General features: G+C 40.2%; 1 protein-coding gene across 1 annotated transcript in view; it reads right to left on the reverse strand.

The window, feature by feature from the left end:
- The window catches only part of RASA3 (RAS p21 protein activator 3), a 254,071-nt gene that overhangs the window by 237,076 nt on the left and 1,885 nt on the right, over nt 1-15,110 (reverse strand). The gene's annotated exons all lie outside the window — the stretch shown is intronic.

Raw genomic sequence — 15,110 nt, forward strand, 5'->3', positions numbered from 1 at the left:
GCCACCCTGCTGGTCACTCATTCGCCAGCTGACTGTCAGTCACCTTCTGCCTCTCTACTGTGACTTCTGCACATCAGTCTCTCAGTGATTTTCAACTCTTTTGCAGACTGGGCAGAAACACTGCCCTATCTCATGTGATTTCAGCTCTCAGCAGACAGGGCAGAAACAGTCCTACCGCAACTGGTTTTAGCTCTGATTAAGCAATTAAAACAACAAGCTTATTTAGCTCTATTCTTTGATTAGTGGAAAAGAACAGGTTAAGCCAGTCTAGAGAGAACTCAGGAGGGCAAAGCCTCTAACTAGAACTCCTGTCCCTACCCCTCTGACTTTCACAGGGCTTTGGCAGTCGAGCCCCTGGCTCACCAAGGTCCTCTCTGCTAAGGGTGACCCGCCCCCATTTGGAAAAGGTTAAACAGAGTCCTGCTTCCCTGTGTTCCCACAATAATCACAACATTGATAACAGCATTTCGCTACCCCTGCATTCAGTACTAATGTGATATGTGACCCAACACCAGCCAAGTGGATTACAATGAGCAAAACATCTGCTGCATATCTAAGCAAATCTAAACAAAACAGGAGCAAACAGCAGGAGCAAACTGTATTTACATAACCACACCCACAGTCTCTCCCCCTCCCAGCTAGCTGTCAGGAAAGCATTCATTCAGACCCTGCTTAGACAAATAATAGACACCATGGTCACCAGCTAAACTGTACCCAGGTGGCAGTCATATAACTTGGAAGCTGGGACCATTGCTTCCAGGAAACCCACAAACCCCTAATAGGGTCTGGTCCAAAGCCTACTGAAATCAAAAGAAAAACTACCATTGGTTTCAATGGACTTTGGATCCTTGCCCAAAAGCCAGAAGACCCTGGTTAGATAGTAGCAGTATTAGGACTTGCTGTATCTTGTATGAGACAGCCACTTAAGGGCAATATAATCACAAACACTTGAACAGGTCTGCTCCAGCTCCAATAGCAAACAACATTACTCACACATGCCAGGACATTGCAATACTCCCAACAGTTAGGCAATGCTTATTCTCAAACATCCTGCATTCACAGGAGTTCATATCCAACAGCTGAGTGCCAATCCATAATGGATCCATTGTTTGTTGTTACATATTTGTTACAGTAAGTATGTGAGATAAGTTCAAGATTGCAAAGTTTGGTTCAGAATTATTTCATTCCTACTTAGACGGTTGATGATATGATTTGAAGAAACATCTAAAAGCTATAATCTAATTAATCCCAAATTCCCTTGATACCAGACAAAAACTCTGGGGACAAAATTAAAATTAGAAACACAGGAGTTTCTGCACTGGTTGTATTACTCGGTTCAGGGAAAAAACTTACATTGTTAAAGTGTAAATGAAACTGCCATAGAGGTTGCAGTTTGCTGAATCACAGTGCTACACAATCCAGGAATTACATGTGTTAAAGCGTATTGAGTCAAGTTCTCTGCTGGCATAATTCCACTGATCTCAGTTTATTTATGCCAGTAGAGAATCTGGCTCATTTTCAGGAAACAGACAATCACTTCCTGACCACCCTATTTGTTTGTTCTTCTTTCTCTGTTTGTTCTGTCTTTTATAGACTTTGAGCTCTTAGTGGCAGGGGCCTGCTGTCTTGTGGATTCATACTGCACCTAGCACATTGTAGATACTCCCAGAAACTTATACTAAATAGCAATAGAGAATTTGCAAGATACCATTTTATTAACAGTTTTATTTGCCCTCCCCACCTTCACTGCACTTCAATGTAACAGAAGCACACAAAGCATTACTGAAATGACAGCTTCATTAGAGAGCCTAAATGGCACAGCTTCTTTCCAGTCTGGGCTAGGCTCCTCCTTAAGCTTTAATTTGAACAGTTTACCATGTGTTAAAATATACACTGTCTTGTCTGTGCTAACTTTTAGAAGGTGTTAGTTAGCAGGTGTTCTCTAACACATTCTAACACCATGTCTTCAAATCCTAGTTCAGCAAAGTCTTACTGATGGAATTAATCATAAATAACATGCTAAAAGACAAGGTGGCAGAGCCAGACAGACACAGATGATAAAATAATGAGCTAGATTGTATCCTAGTGTAATTATACTGACGTCAACGGAGTTACATCAAGAGTGAGGTGACCACTATTTGTTTTTTTCTGATTTTCTGTTTGGATCGGGAAAACTAAACTAAGTTTACCCAATCCCCATTCCAAAAAAATCAAGTAAAATGGCTTTTGCAATCCCTTGAGGACATGTGGTTGGGCCATCTATGTAAAAGGAATATAGCACCCAAAATTCAACAGTGATAAACTATTTGGAATAACTGCAAATCTACAGATACACCTCAAAAGGTCCATACCCATCTTTGATGGAAAGTTCAGACCCAAACCAAAATTCCAGCAAACCAACACCAGCACATAAAGCCTGTCTGAACTTGAACCAAGACTGATTTCAACTGTTAGAGGTTTGAGTTGAATGTTCTGCTGAACTGTGTGTGTTTCAGGCTTTGATTTTGTGATTTGGACAGGAGAGTCTATTTTCTTTATGCTGAGTGCAACTAATAACAGGTGTAAAGTGGTGCTGGCTGCCTGTCAGGGCATAATACTTTTATCCTCTGACCATTCTAGGAGAAGAAGCAAGCTTAGAGTATACACAAACTTTCACATTTTTTCCACAGTATAGGATATTATAGTGATGCAATTAATATTACACAAGCATAATTTTAGTTTTGATCATCTTTTCTGAGAACGATGAACAGTTTCCATGGTCACTAATTACTAGACAAGTACATTTTAAATTCATATTTAGTCTTATATGACTTGTAGTGAGCTCTCACTATCAAATTTTATGTTTAATTTAGGATGATCAGATAGCAAGCATGAAAAATAGGGACGGGGTGGGAGTGTGGGGTAATAGGAGCCTATAGAAGACAAAGCCCCAAATATTGGGACTGTCACTATAAAATCAGGACACTTGGTCCCCCTAGTTGAATTCTACAATATCTCTGGCCTGAGTTTGTTATACTTGATCTCCAAATTTCATTAAGTTAACTTGCGTTATCATTCTCTCTGCAACATACAGGGCCATATTATAACCCCACATGAGAGTTTGGGAACAGAAGTCAACCTTTTAAACTTGGAACTAAAGTTAGGCCGTAAATAAAATATCTGATTTTCAGAATGTAGTTGTTTGAAAATCAAGCACATTTAATGTAGATGCCTAAATACAGATCTATAAGTGCCTAACTTTAGAGAGTCAAGTTGGAAATTTTGGCCTCAGTTTCCATACATGGCCTTTGTCCCATTGGAGGGGGAGTTTCATTCACACACACGGAGATGGCGGAAGGTACAACCCACTAAATCCAAGAAAATCCTAGTGCCACAAAGACCTTGGAATACAGGGGGCCTAATCCTCTAAGACCTTGCATACAAAACTCCCACTGACTTCAGGATTGAGTGCTTAGAGGGGTAGGGACTTTTGCATGGAGACCCAAGACTGCCACTGTTCCAATGGCTTCCCTCTTCCCCATGCTAAAGGAGCTATGTTCCCATGTAGCACCTGCTGGCAGCAGTTGCCCAAAATAAACCCAAGCAAATGTATGGGGCAGGGGATGTATTTGCAGTCATACAATGTTCTAGTCATATAGAGTATAGTCCTTGTTGGTGTGACCAACTGTAACTTGTGGGAAATCCGCTTGCACCTAAAGGGAGAATGCTGTGTCCCACTAATGCTCCCATGGACCTACCCTTTAAACTGTAGAATTCCACCCCTCACCCTGCGGGGCCTGTATGTGAGAACATGCACACATCACCTGGGCCTCCTGTGAAGATTCTCTCCATCTGCACAAACCCTAGCCCAGCCACAATCACATTGGCCTCACAAGTTCTCCAAAAGGATGTAGAAAGGAACATTTGTTCACACCATTCCATAAATATGCCTATACCCCCTGGAAATAAGTGGAAGTGGAGACTACATCAGGTGGAAAAGCGATTTCATTCGTTATCTGGAATAACTAATATGTTGGCTATATCATAGACACTGGGCAAATAGAATGCATGTTACAAATGGATCTGCAAACGTAAAGGTCACAAAACATATGATAGTAAACAAAAACATAAAGCTAGCTCAGGACGCTAAAAAAAGAACAGGTTTATCAAGATCCCCAGAACAATCAGGTTGGCAGTTAATGAAAGATGTAATTCTCAGATTTCATGTCAGGCCATCTGAAATGCCACCCACATCCCTAATACTAGCATTCAGAAATAACAAAATAATCATATTTCATCATAAGGAAAAATGTTTAAAACACTTGTTATTGTCCCTGACAAAACACAGGCCTCAGCGGGTATGTCTACACAGCAAAAACAAAAATCTGGGGCAGCAAGTCTTAGAGTCCCAGTCAGCTGACTTGGGCTTACAGGACTCAAGCCATGGGGCTAAAAATAGCAGTGTAGACATTTGGGCTTGGGCTGGAGACTAGGCTTCAAGATCCTTACCCATTGCAGTTTTACAGAGTCTGAGCTCCAGCCTAAGGGTCTACACAGCTATTTTTAGTCCCACAGCTTGAACTCTGTGAGCCTGAGGCCTGGTCTACACTACAGAATTAGATCAACGTAACACAGCTTAATTACATCAACCTAACTCTGTAAGCATCTACACTAAACTGTGGCTCCCACAGATGTAACTCATCCACTACACCAACTTAATAACTCCACCTCCATGAGAGGCGCAGTGCTTAGGTCAACAAAGTTAGGTTGACGCAGCGTCAGTATAGACACTGCATTGCTTACGCTGACTGTTGCTGCCTTTCAGAAGCCATCCCACAATGCCCCACACTGACAGTTAAATCAGTGCAAGAGTTCCTGGTGAGGACATGCAATGCCGACACAAGGAGTGTAATGTGGACACCCAAAAGCGATTTAATTACTGCAGTGGCTGTATGTCTAAGTAACTTAGGTCGATTTAATTTTGTAGAGCAGACTTACCTTTTAGTCAGTTGACCCAGGCTCTGGGACTCACTGCTACAGGGTTTGGGGTTTTTGTTTTGTCTGGGTAGAGGCTCCAAATAGGGAAAATGGTCTTTTAGCTGTTGAACACCATCTCTGAAGGAACATTATTTAAATCCAGATTTCACCCATAATGTTTGATTCCTGATGTATTTTTGGCAAATGAGGCACATGGCAGGGAAAGGAGAGGAATACACCAAATTATTTCTGATTCTCTCATATAATTTAGTTAAGGTGTAGCATGCTATAGCCTGATAGCATATCACAAACACACAGGGAGGTGAGCTTTATTGCATGTTTAACATACCACAAAATGTGGCAGGAATCAAACATTATGGGTGAAATCTGGAGTATTGGGGGACAGCACCAGCACAAGGTCTGTGAATTACAGAAGCCCTATTTGAGGAGATATGTGGGGCTTAAATTGTGGCTAGGCCTTGTGCTGGCCATTGGCAGAGGTGAGAATTTCACCTTTAATACAAATCATTTGATTTTGGGTGTGAGCCACACAACATACTGGGTTTCCTCACCCAACCTGTTTGCCAGGCCACCAGCTCCTCTTCATTCAAAACTCTTCTAAAGCTCACTTCTGCTGTGTCTCCTACAAGCAATGAGTTAATTAACCACATTCAAAAAATTATTTGCTGTAAGGTGTAGTATATTTTGTTGCTTCTTTTAGACTGAGCTTACACCAGGGGTTCTTTGCATCCTTCCACTCTCCTGCACAAGGTCCTGGTGTACCACCACCTTCCCATCCCCTTCTATTTCAGGGACTTACCAATACCCCTTTTCCCCAACAACCACCTCCTTCATGCCAGGGGTTCTGTGTGTATCCCATTCGCCTCTTACCACAAGCTCTGATTGCTCCTCCTATACCAGGGATTCTGTGTGCGTCTCCATTCCTCCCCTTTCCCTGCAATGGTCTCATTCCCCTCATCTCCCCGTGCCAGCGACTGTGTGTCCCCTCCCCCAAGCTCACACTGCTTTTATAGCACAGGTTAGCATCAGTTATAATGCCTGAACTAGAGGTGTTATGAATTCACATTTTGGGGATTTGATGGGTAACAAATGCTAGCTGGTTGTTTCCACAGAGAACTGATAGGGACACCATTAGAGACATTTTAGAGTATGCAGCCTGGCTAACAGGAAAGAGAGAAAGGGGTCCATGCCAGCAGACAGGAGCAGATGTGCAGAGGGGCATCTAAGATCAGGAATAGGACAAAGAGGAGAATAGGATCAAAGAATAGGAATAGGATCAAAGAGGAGAATCTGTGGGAACTAGTAAGGTTGATTGCTCCCAATTTATACATTGTGACCCACATTTCTGAAGTTCTTGAGCAGTTTTTATTTAGACAGTTTTTATGTTGACTTCACTGATATCAGAACTTTGATTCAAGTACTTTACGAACATTAGTTAATTAAGCCTTATAACAGCTCCATTCACTTAACCACGAAACTCCAGCACACTCTGGGTTGAAATATGCTAATTGTTCAACAGTACACAGCAGGACTATGCAATGGTTTAGATCAGGAAGCCTGAAGTGCTTCCTCCTTGTTATCTCCCTACTTTGTCTGTTCCAAGAGGTATCCTAAATACACACACTCCATGTGATTCTTCATCATCATAATCCTGATACCATTAGAAAACAAAACAAAAACAATAAACAAAACAGCCAGCTTTATGAGGAAACACATTTACAGAGGAAAAATAAAACCAAAAGAAGACAGCATAAAATCTATTTGAGACCATTTTCTACAAGAGACATTAGACAGTAGATCCCAACAATCACGATATTTCTTTCACAAAATCCACTTAAGTGTTTTGTTTATTTGCATATACTCAAACTAGTGTTATTAAGAGTAAAATGCTGGTTTTGCAGGAGCCTCTTTGTCAGGCACTTACCTCAACATAAAAGCCTGCAGCGATAAAAAAAAAATACAAACAAGTGGCTAATTCAGGGTCTGAACCTGCAAGGTGCTGAGCACCTCAGTTCTTATACAGAAACAAGCTGAGACCCTATTCCACTGATATCAGTGGGAGCTGAGGTTGCTCAGCACATGGCAGGAGATGCTCAGCACTGTACAGACTTGGCTTTTGAGGCATACGTCCCCTACTGCAGCTTCCTTTCCCCTCATTATTTCAGCAAGCCACCCACTCTCAGACTTTCAGCTCCCCAGTTGCTAGGTTATTTATCCAAAAATCCTTTCTTTGTCTGTTGATCCCTAGAGAATCCAGTTTGAACTAGTTAGTGTGTAGCTCTCTGGGAGGTGCAGGGGCTTCGAAGTGCTGATAACCAAAGGAATTATATTAGCATCCCCCTCCTCTCCGGGAAGTTACATTAGGGTTGTCACTCACGGATTCCCAAAATACCAGACATTCTGGTACTTGCAGGAATGGTGTGTCCCACCCCCACTGGTGCGACCTCACACATAACGTGCGTACAAGCTCACACTGGACGGAGGACGCTATTTGGAAGATCACATTGCTCTGCCTCCATAGGCATGAACTCACACACACAGTGCATGTGAGGTCACACTGGCAGGAGCAGCGGGAGCGGCATGCTTTTCAAAATGGCATCCCCTGTCTGATACTAGACAAAACCACATATGGTTTTGTCTCAGTACTAGGTGGGGGACAAAGCACCGAAGAAAAGGACTGTCCGGTTTAAAATTGAATGAATGGCCTGCCTAAGTTACATACAATTTCACAATAACACATGCACAATTGCATTCTTAATACAATGGACCCTCAAAGCTTTAAACCTAATTCAGTAAGGTTTAACTTAATTCAGTAAAGTTCATATTGCAGGAAATGGTCAGTCTGCCACAGCTTTTACCCTTGATGCTACACCTCGGCAATAAGTAATAACTATTTTATCCTGTGTTGTGCGTTCTCTCTTCAGCAGGTCACATATGACATGAAAAAATTACATTTTGGAGAAACAGTGTGTAGATGCTGGTTTTCTTTTACTTGTTTTTATGCAGATGACAGAATAAAGGAACAGGATGTAAAGAGGTTTCTGTCTCACTTCCTGTAGCATAGCCTTTCTGTCTCCTTTGTTGTAATAGGATTACATTCTAAGCAATACAAGTTTTGCATATATGCATCTTACGTTTTCTTTAACATCATTCTCATAGATCTGCTAAAAGAGGAGTATGAAAATTATAATTAAAAAAGTAAAAGATGGCAAATAGAAATATGCATGGAGCAATTGTGAGCTGGGATCCAATATAATCTATGGAAGATTGATTTGCATTGCCTTAATGCCATACTGCTTATTAACTGGTAACTCTTCTTTCGAGATTTTGTTCCAGATTTTGTCTGCATGTTTGAAATGTAAGTTCTTTATAATACATAGGTCACATATGCATACTTGAAATAAATTATGGAAATGATTAGCTATAATTGGATACCACAGACATGCTCCTGGAATGCAAAAAGGTACAATTAATTTAGACCAAAATGTTAGTAATTAAATAATATACCTTATAATTGGAACCTTCTGTTGCTATATTTCATCTTTCAGAAATCAAAGAAATCCTAAAGCATTAGCAGAATGGCTTTCTCCTAGTCTAATAATGTTAAAAGGATTATTCTACAATAATGGAAGGACATGGAAAATTTATCTACAATAACCTGACAGACCTTGCAACAACAGTCTCATACAAAAATATATTGTATTTGGAATAAAAGTTAAACTGAATTACTTTAATGCAATATAGAATCCATTTCTAAATTTCATAGGGAAAAATCTACAGATATGGAGAAGTACAGATAGTTGTTTTATAGTGCTATGTGTGAAATGTATACATGAACATACAGATCAATACAATGTAACATGCATGGGCCTGTTTGCTGGGTTGGAGTATTTTTATTTATTTCTACATTTGCATAGTTGTACTTTCTTGTTACATGTTGTACTGTGGGCCAAAGATTATTTTCCTTATGCGATTATTCATATAAACTAGACAAGCAGGACTGGTCCTGTATGCACCTTTAAGGATTGAGTACATGTTTTATATTTCGTGCATTCTTTTTTGAGAAGAGATTAGTTTTTATGTTCTTCGTTGTTTGATTATAACATGTCCCTTCTGTAAAATTAATAAACATTTTATAAATGAAGCCATTTATCAAAAATAGAAGGTAAAACTACTCCTGAATAACGAATAAAAACAATGTCCAAGTCAAGAAAAAATCCCAGTGAAAAAGATAGCACCCTCACTGTTGGGACATTTGGGGTGAAATCCTACTTCAATAGGGCTGGGATTTCACCATGGGTTCCTGCACTCTCAGAAACTATTAAATTATATCTTCTTATGTAAAAGGGCTTCTTGCAGCAGCCTGTGTCAAATGGAATCCTTTCTGCCTACATTTGGGAGAATAACAGAGATTAAGATTATAAATGTCCGTGGTTCTTGCAGGAAGTTTCAGTATTCACTCCTAAAGTCTTGTTCAGAAGAGTTCTCCATGGATTATAAATTTCAATCAAGAGTCTAAGTTTATCGCTGATATAACTATTCACCATAATGGGGACACATTAGGAATGAACTTGGCCCAACATGCCTTCTCACTCTGCATTCTCAGACTTGATGACTGCAATGGTTTAGACTTCAGATTATGAAGCTTTGCAAAATTGTATCTATATGATTTTCAGCTATTTTTAGAAACACTTTATTATACATGATCACATAGCCAAGGTGTATTTGGTAAACTGGGGAATGGCTCAGGGGCTTGATAATGAAATATGAAGCTTTTCACCTGTAGGTCTCAGATTCAAATTTGGAGTAGGTCATTAGTGCCTGATAGTCATTGTTATCCGACTACTGTTTGATGGTCTATCTGAAAAGCATTAGAGGTATCCATATCTGGGGGAGCATGGTCTACGTCAGTGGTCTCCAACCTCTTTACGCACAAGATCACTTTTTGAATTTAAGATCAACCCAGGATCTACCCTATCCCTTCCCCAAGGCCCCGCCCCGCTCATTCCCCCCTCCCTCCGTTGCTCGCTCTCTCCCACCCTCATTCACCTTCATTGGGCTGGGGCAGGGGGTTGGGATGTAGGAGGGGGTGCAGGCTCTGGGCTGGGGCCGAGGGGTTCAGAGTGTGGGAGGGGGCTCCGGGCTGAGCCTGGGGCAGGGGCGCAGGAGTGAGGTGTGCAAGCTCTGGGAGGGAGTTTGGGTGTAGGGGTCATATGGTCACACAGCACCTAATCTCATAGAATCCACTGAACATTTTGTGAGTTTTACTTTTTATTAGTGTCATTTGTGGTTTATAGATCCAAAATTCTGCAGGGATTGTCACAAATTAGTGTAACATTCTCAACTGTGGGGTGTGCATTGGCTGAGCCTGGGGCAGAGGGTTGGGGTGCAGGAGTGAGGGGTGCAAGCTTTGGGAGGCAGTTTGGGTGCAGGAGTGGGCTCCGGACTGGGGCAGGGGATTGGGGTGCAGGAGGGGGTGCAAGCTTTGGGAGGCAGTTTGGGTGTAGGAGGGGGCCCCGGACTGAGGCAGGGGATTGGTGTGCAGGAGGCGCTGCGAGGTGCAGGCTGTGGCCGGGAGGCGCTTACTCCAGGCAGCTCCCAGTCAGTGGCGCAGCAGGGCTCAGGCAAGCTGCCTGCCTGCCCTGGCCCCACACCGCTCTGGAAGCATCTACCTGCTGGCACGTCTCTGGGGCTCCTGGAGGTGAGGGGGGCAGTGGGTCTCCGTGCGCTGCCCTTGCCTGCGAGCACCGCCCCTGTAGGGACAGTGCTGGGGGTCTGGGTAGCACACAGAGCTGCCTCTGCCCCTCCCCCCCAGGGGCCACAGAGACATGCCAGCAGCTTCCGGAGCAGTGTGGGGCCAGGCAGGCAGCCTGCCTGAGCCCTGCTGCGCCACCGGATTTTAGCGGCCAGAGATCATGATCGACTGACAGAGGATCCAGGATCGACCAGTTGATCGTGATCGACCTGTTGGTGACCACTGGTCTACATAATAACTAACCACCCACACAAAATAGCACCATCAGCAAAAACACCAAGGAGCAAGTAGACATAAGAAGAGCCACTACCAGGTCAGATCAATGAATCCCTGTTTTAAATACGAGTTTTGGGTACAGAATACCTCAATCCCTCCTTTTAGTCATTTAGATGTACTTAAAATACATGTATCCTCTTGCACCTTTTATATCAGTCTGGTGTCTATGCTGCATATCATTGCTAGCATTTTTATTGACTCAGATTGTGAGACATATGGAAATTCATAATACAAATACACCAATTAGAACCACAGGCTTCCAAAAAAGAAAAAAGAGAGACAAATTAAAACACATATCAGTCAGTGGTGAGTTGTATCTCTCTTTTCCACCTCCAGCTTGTCAATAGTGAATGACCAGATCACAATTAATCCTCCGGTGTAATTTTCCGCTACAGACTAATACTTTGTCTAAGTTTCTAATAATCACTAGTGCCCAGAGAGCCAGCAGGATAAGAAAAACGTGATGTTAATTAATCAACTGATGCAAGACTGGAAAGTGTTCTGAAAACCAGGCAAAACACTGCACAGCAGCTGACAAGCTCTTGAACACTAGAGGGCAGGAGATCATCTTTTAAAATCTCAAATCTGATTCAACAAAAGCTCTTTAATTGGATCAACAGTTCTACAGAGTAGGAAAAATGCCTGTTCAGTCTTGGTAAATGTCAGGATTTTAAGTCCCCAACTTTGGCCTAGATCATTTCTCCAGCCCTAGATCATGTCTATTTAATTAACAAAATATCCTTTTACTAATACTCTCCAATTTTGAACTATATCCTCTCTTCTACTATAAAAAGAACAGGAGTACTTGTGGCACCTTAGAGACTTACAAATTTATTAGAGCATAAGCTTTCGTGGGCTACAGCCCACTTCATCGGATGCATAGAATGGAACATATAGTAAGAAGATTATATATGTGTGTGTGTTGCATCCGATGAAGTGAGCTGTAGCTCACGAAAGCTTATGCTCAAATAAATTTGCTAGTCTCTAAGGTGCCACAAGTACTCCTTTTCTTTTCGTGAATACAGACTAACACGGCTGCTACTCTGAAACCAGTAATAATATTATGTTGTTAGAGAGGCTAGCTATGTGCAGAACTCGATAGATTTTGTCGAGCCCTTCCTCACACTGATAAGCACTTACTCGGGTACTTCCATTGGCATAAATCACCATCTGGCCTTTAATGACTGATCTGTTATCATTGTTTTTCCTGTTATGTTATAGGACAAATTAAATTTCTACTGCAGAATAGTATAAAATAGGTTTCTTAACAATATTGTTATAACAATATTAGTATGGTTTAGTCATCAGAAAATTATTATATCATTAGATGCTTTGAAAATAACCCGGTGTTTATTTTCTCTTAGTTTTTACAATTTAATTTATTCATAACTATTTACTATTTGCTTTTGTGAATGTTATTTACATTTTTAAACTAGCCCCCATAAATGCACTTGCCAGTTGACACTTTGACACTCAGGATAGATTGATCACCTTCACTTTCTGACTCTCATGCATAGTACAGCATGCTTATTCCTTGGGTTCAAAGAACTGTAGGAGGATGTTCAAATTTTAACAAACCTGCTTTCAGATTTTTTTTTTTTAAATAATGCAAACATTTCTGTTCAATTTAAGTTTTGTAAACAGTCGTTACTCTTTGAACAAATCTAAATTTGGCTCTCCAGCAAGTAAACGGACTGTCCCCAGGAACCTCTCTTTTTCTGTATCCTTTAATTTTAAACAGGAGTCTTCAAACATCATTCAAAACGTAATTCAGTATATTTTTCCTTTTTTAAAAAAAATCTTTTTTTTGTTTTACTGATGTGCTTTATTGAAGAATCTTTTGATGTTCTATAAGCTGATAGATTCGCCAGCTGCAGTTCAGTTGTTGAAACTGGCCCCTGGAGTGCCTTATCTCAGGATTTTATTACCCAAAACATCTGAAAATCAACCAAATGTTTCCCAGAAAACACTCAAAACCAAGATGCCCAGTCAGGTTAGATAAGAACAGTGTTACACATGATCTCTTTTATAAAAGTTTCACATTAATCTCCCAAAAGAGAGAACAAGTCAAGGAAGACAAACAGTCCTACAGAGCTCACTTTCCTATCACCCGGGTCACGGGTGCTATACTGGGAACTGAATCCCCAAAATAAAAACAAACAATATTTACATTAATTCCAACATAAATGTATAATCACAGAGGCCAGATTCCCTTCTCCAGATGATGCTGAAGAGTCAGAGCCTAGTCACAGCCAAGAATTTCCTCAGCAGATGGGAGGATTGAGAATGGCTTCGAGCTCAGCCTGAACCAGTACAGTAGTTCCAGCATCCACCACCCTTCCCTTTGGAGAGGGGGTGTCTCAGAATGAGGACAGCAGCCGTCTGCTGGTTCTGAAGTGGCAAATTATATGGTTTCTACAGAGACATACTCAGGTGGTGTAAAATAACCATTGGGCTGCTGTAACTCATGCCATAGCTGCCACAGAATCAAACAGGTATACCAGCTTCCTGGCACCCTCTTCCTACCCCCACCTGAACAGAGCAGATGTAAGTATAGAGAAGAATCTACCCATGTGCATATTAATACATATTTAAACACTGAAATGCTTTATATGCATTGTTTAATTCTTTAATAATGAAACTGAGAAAGTAAATAAAGTGGTATGTAATTAAATAATTTTGAAGAAATTATAGAAAGTAACCCAATCAATGATACCTCATTATCGCATGCGATTATGTGAAAGTTAACAATACTTTGATTTACTGATAAAAATTTGTCTGTTGTTCAAGGACAAATTTTATAAAGTAACTGCAAGAAGAAACGCCTATAAAGACAAAAGCCAACTACATATTTATCCTTTTTAAAGATAAGAAGAGTTAGTTTTCCCATTTAAAAGTTTTAAAATATATGCAGAGAGACTTTGCCCTCTCTAACTGGTACAGCTATGGGTTTGTTTTGAAAACTATGGTTATGTTTAAAATGTTACAGTGAGTGGCTTCCCCCACCCCCTTTTATAAGTGATAATAAAAAAAAATGAGAATTTACTTTTCAGTTTGTTCTTTCATATTTTTAGATGCATTTTGTATGCTTTTACTTTTCTATGGTTTGATATTAACATTTGGATAGAATAAGAATTCATTTAATGTATTCTGAAACATTTTAGTAATTTTTAAGATTTGTTTTTTGAAAGGGTTAGAACGTGAAAGATTTATATCATGTTTAGTTTTAAATATTGACTCAAATTAATTAGGCTTATTAATAACGTATGATTTAATTATTTATTATGAAGTATAGAAGAAATTACTTAAACTTTGATCTTAAAATTGGGGAATAAATGGATTTTGTGCAAACCTGGATGTCCCAAACATAGACATTTTTAAAATGTACTTTAATTATTCAGGAATTTAAGAATATGAACTATTGACATGTATCTAGCTCTAATGTATTTAAAGTTTCAGGACAGCAGATCCCTGAATTGACAGTATCATTTGAGAACAAATGCCACCTGCCACCAAACTTAATATAGACACACCTTTTTCAGGCAGTTACTCAAAGTCTTATCAACTTTATTTGTATATGCATATTTGTATATGTATATTAATTATATTATATATTATTATGTATATTATATTATTTATTTGTATATGTATATTCAAAAAATGTGCAGCCAAAACTGTAAGAAATTCCTCAGGCAACTGAACCCAGAAGAGGGCTGATCTATAATGTCATATAAATCGTTGAAAGACAGACATAACAAAGGCCTGATCTCTGCAAAACTTATTGTATACCTGTCCCAAATTAAAACAGCATGAGTTATGACTTCAGGGCTATATGATCCCTCAGAAACCTGTAGAATACCAAAGATATACAACAAATGTGAACAGTCACTTAAATTTATCATGCACAAATGTTGCATTAAAAATAATTAATTTAGAACTTGAGTTATCTAACTTTACTTGCTGAAACATGTTCTGCTCGCATCTAACTCTGAGAATATTTGTGCTTGCAAGAGTTTAGTTGCTCCCTTTTCAACAGATTTCACTGGATGTTTCTGTTATGGTGTATGCGGTTCAATGCCTTGGTCTTCCTCTTATAACACTT

Source organism: Chelonia mydas, chromosome 1 (assembly GCF_015237465.2).
Source record: "Chelonia mydas isolate rCheMyd1 chromosome 1, rCheMyd1.pri.v2, whole genome shotgun sequence".
NCBI classification, from domain to species: Eukaryota; Metazoa; Chordata; order Testudines; family Cheloniidae; genus Chelonia; species Chelonia mydas.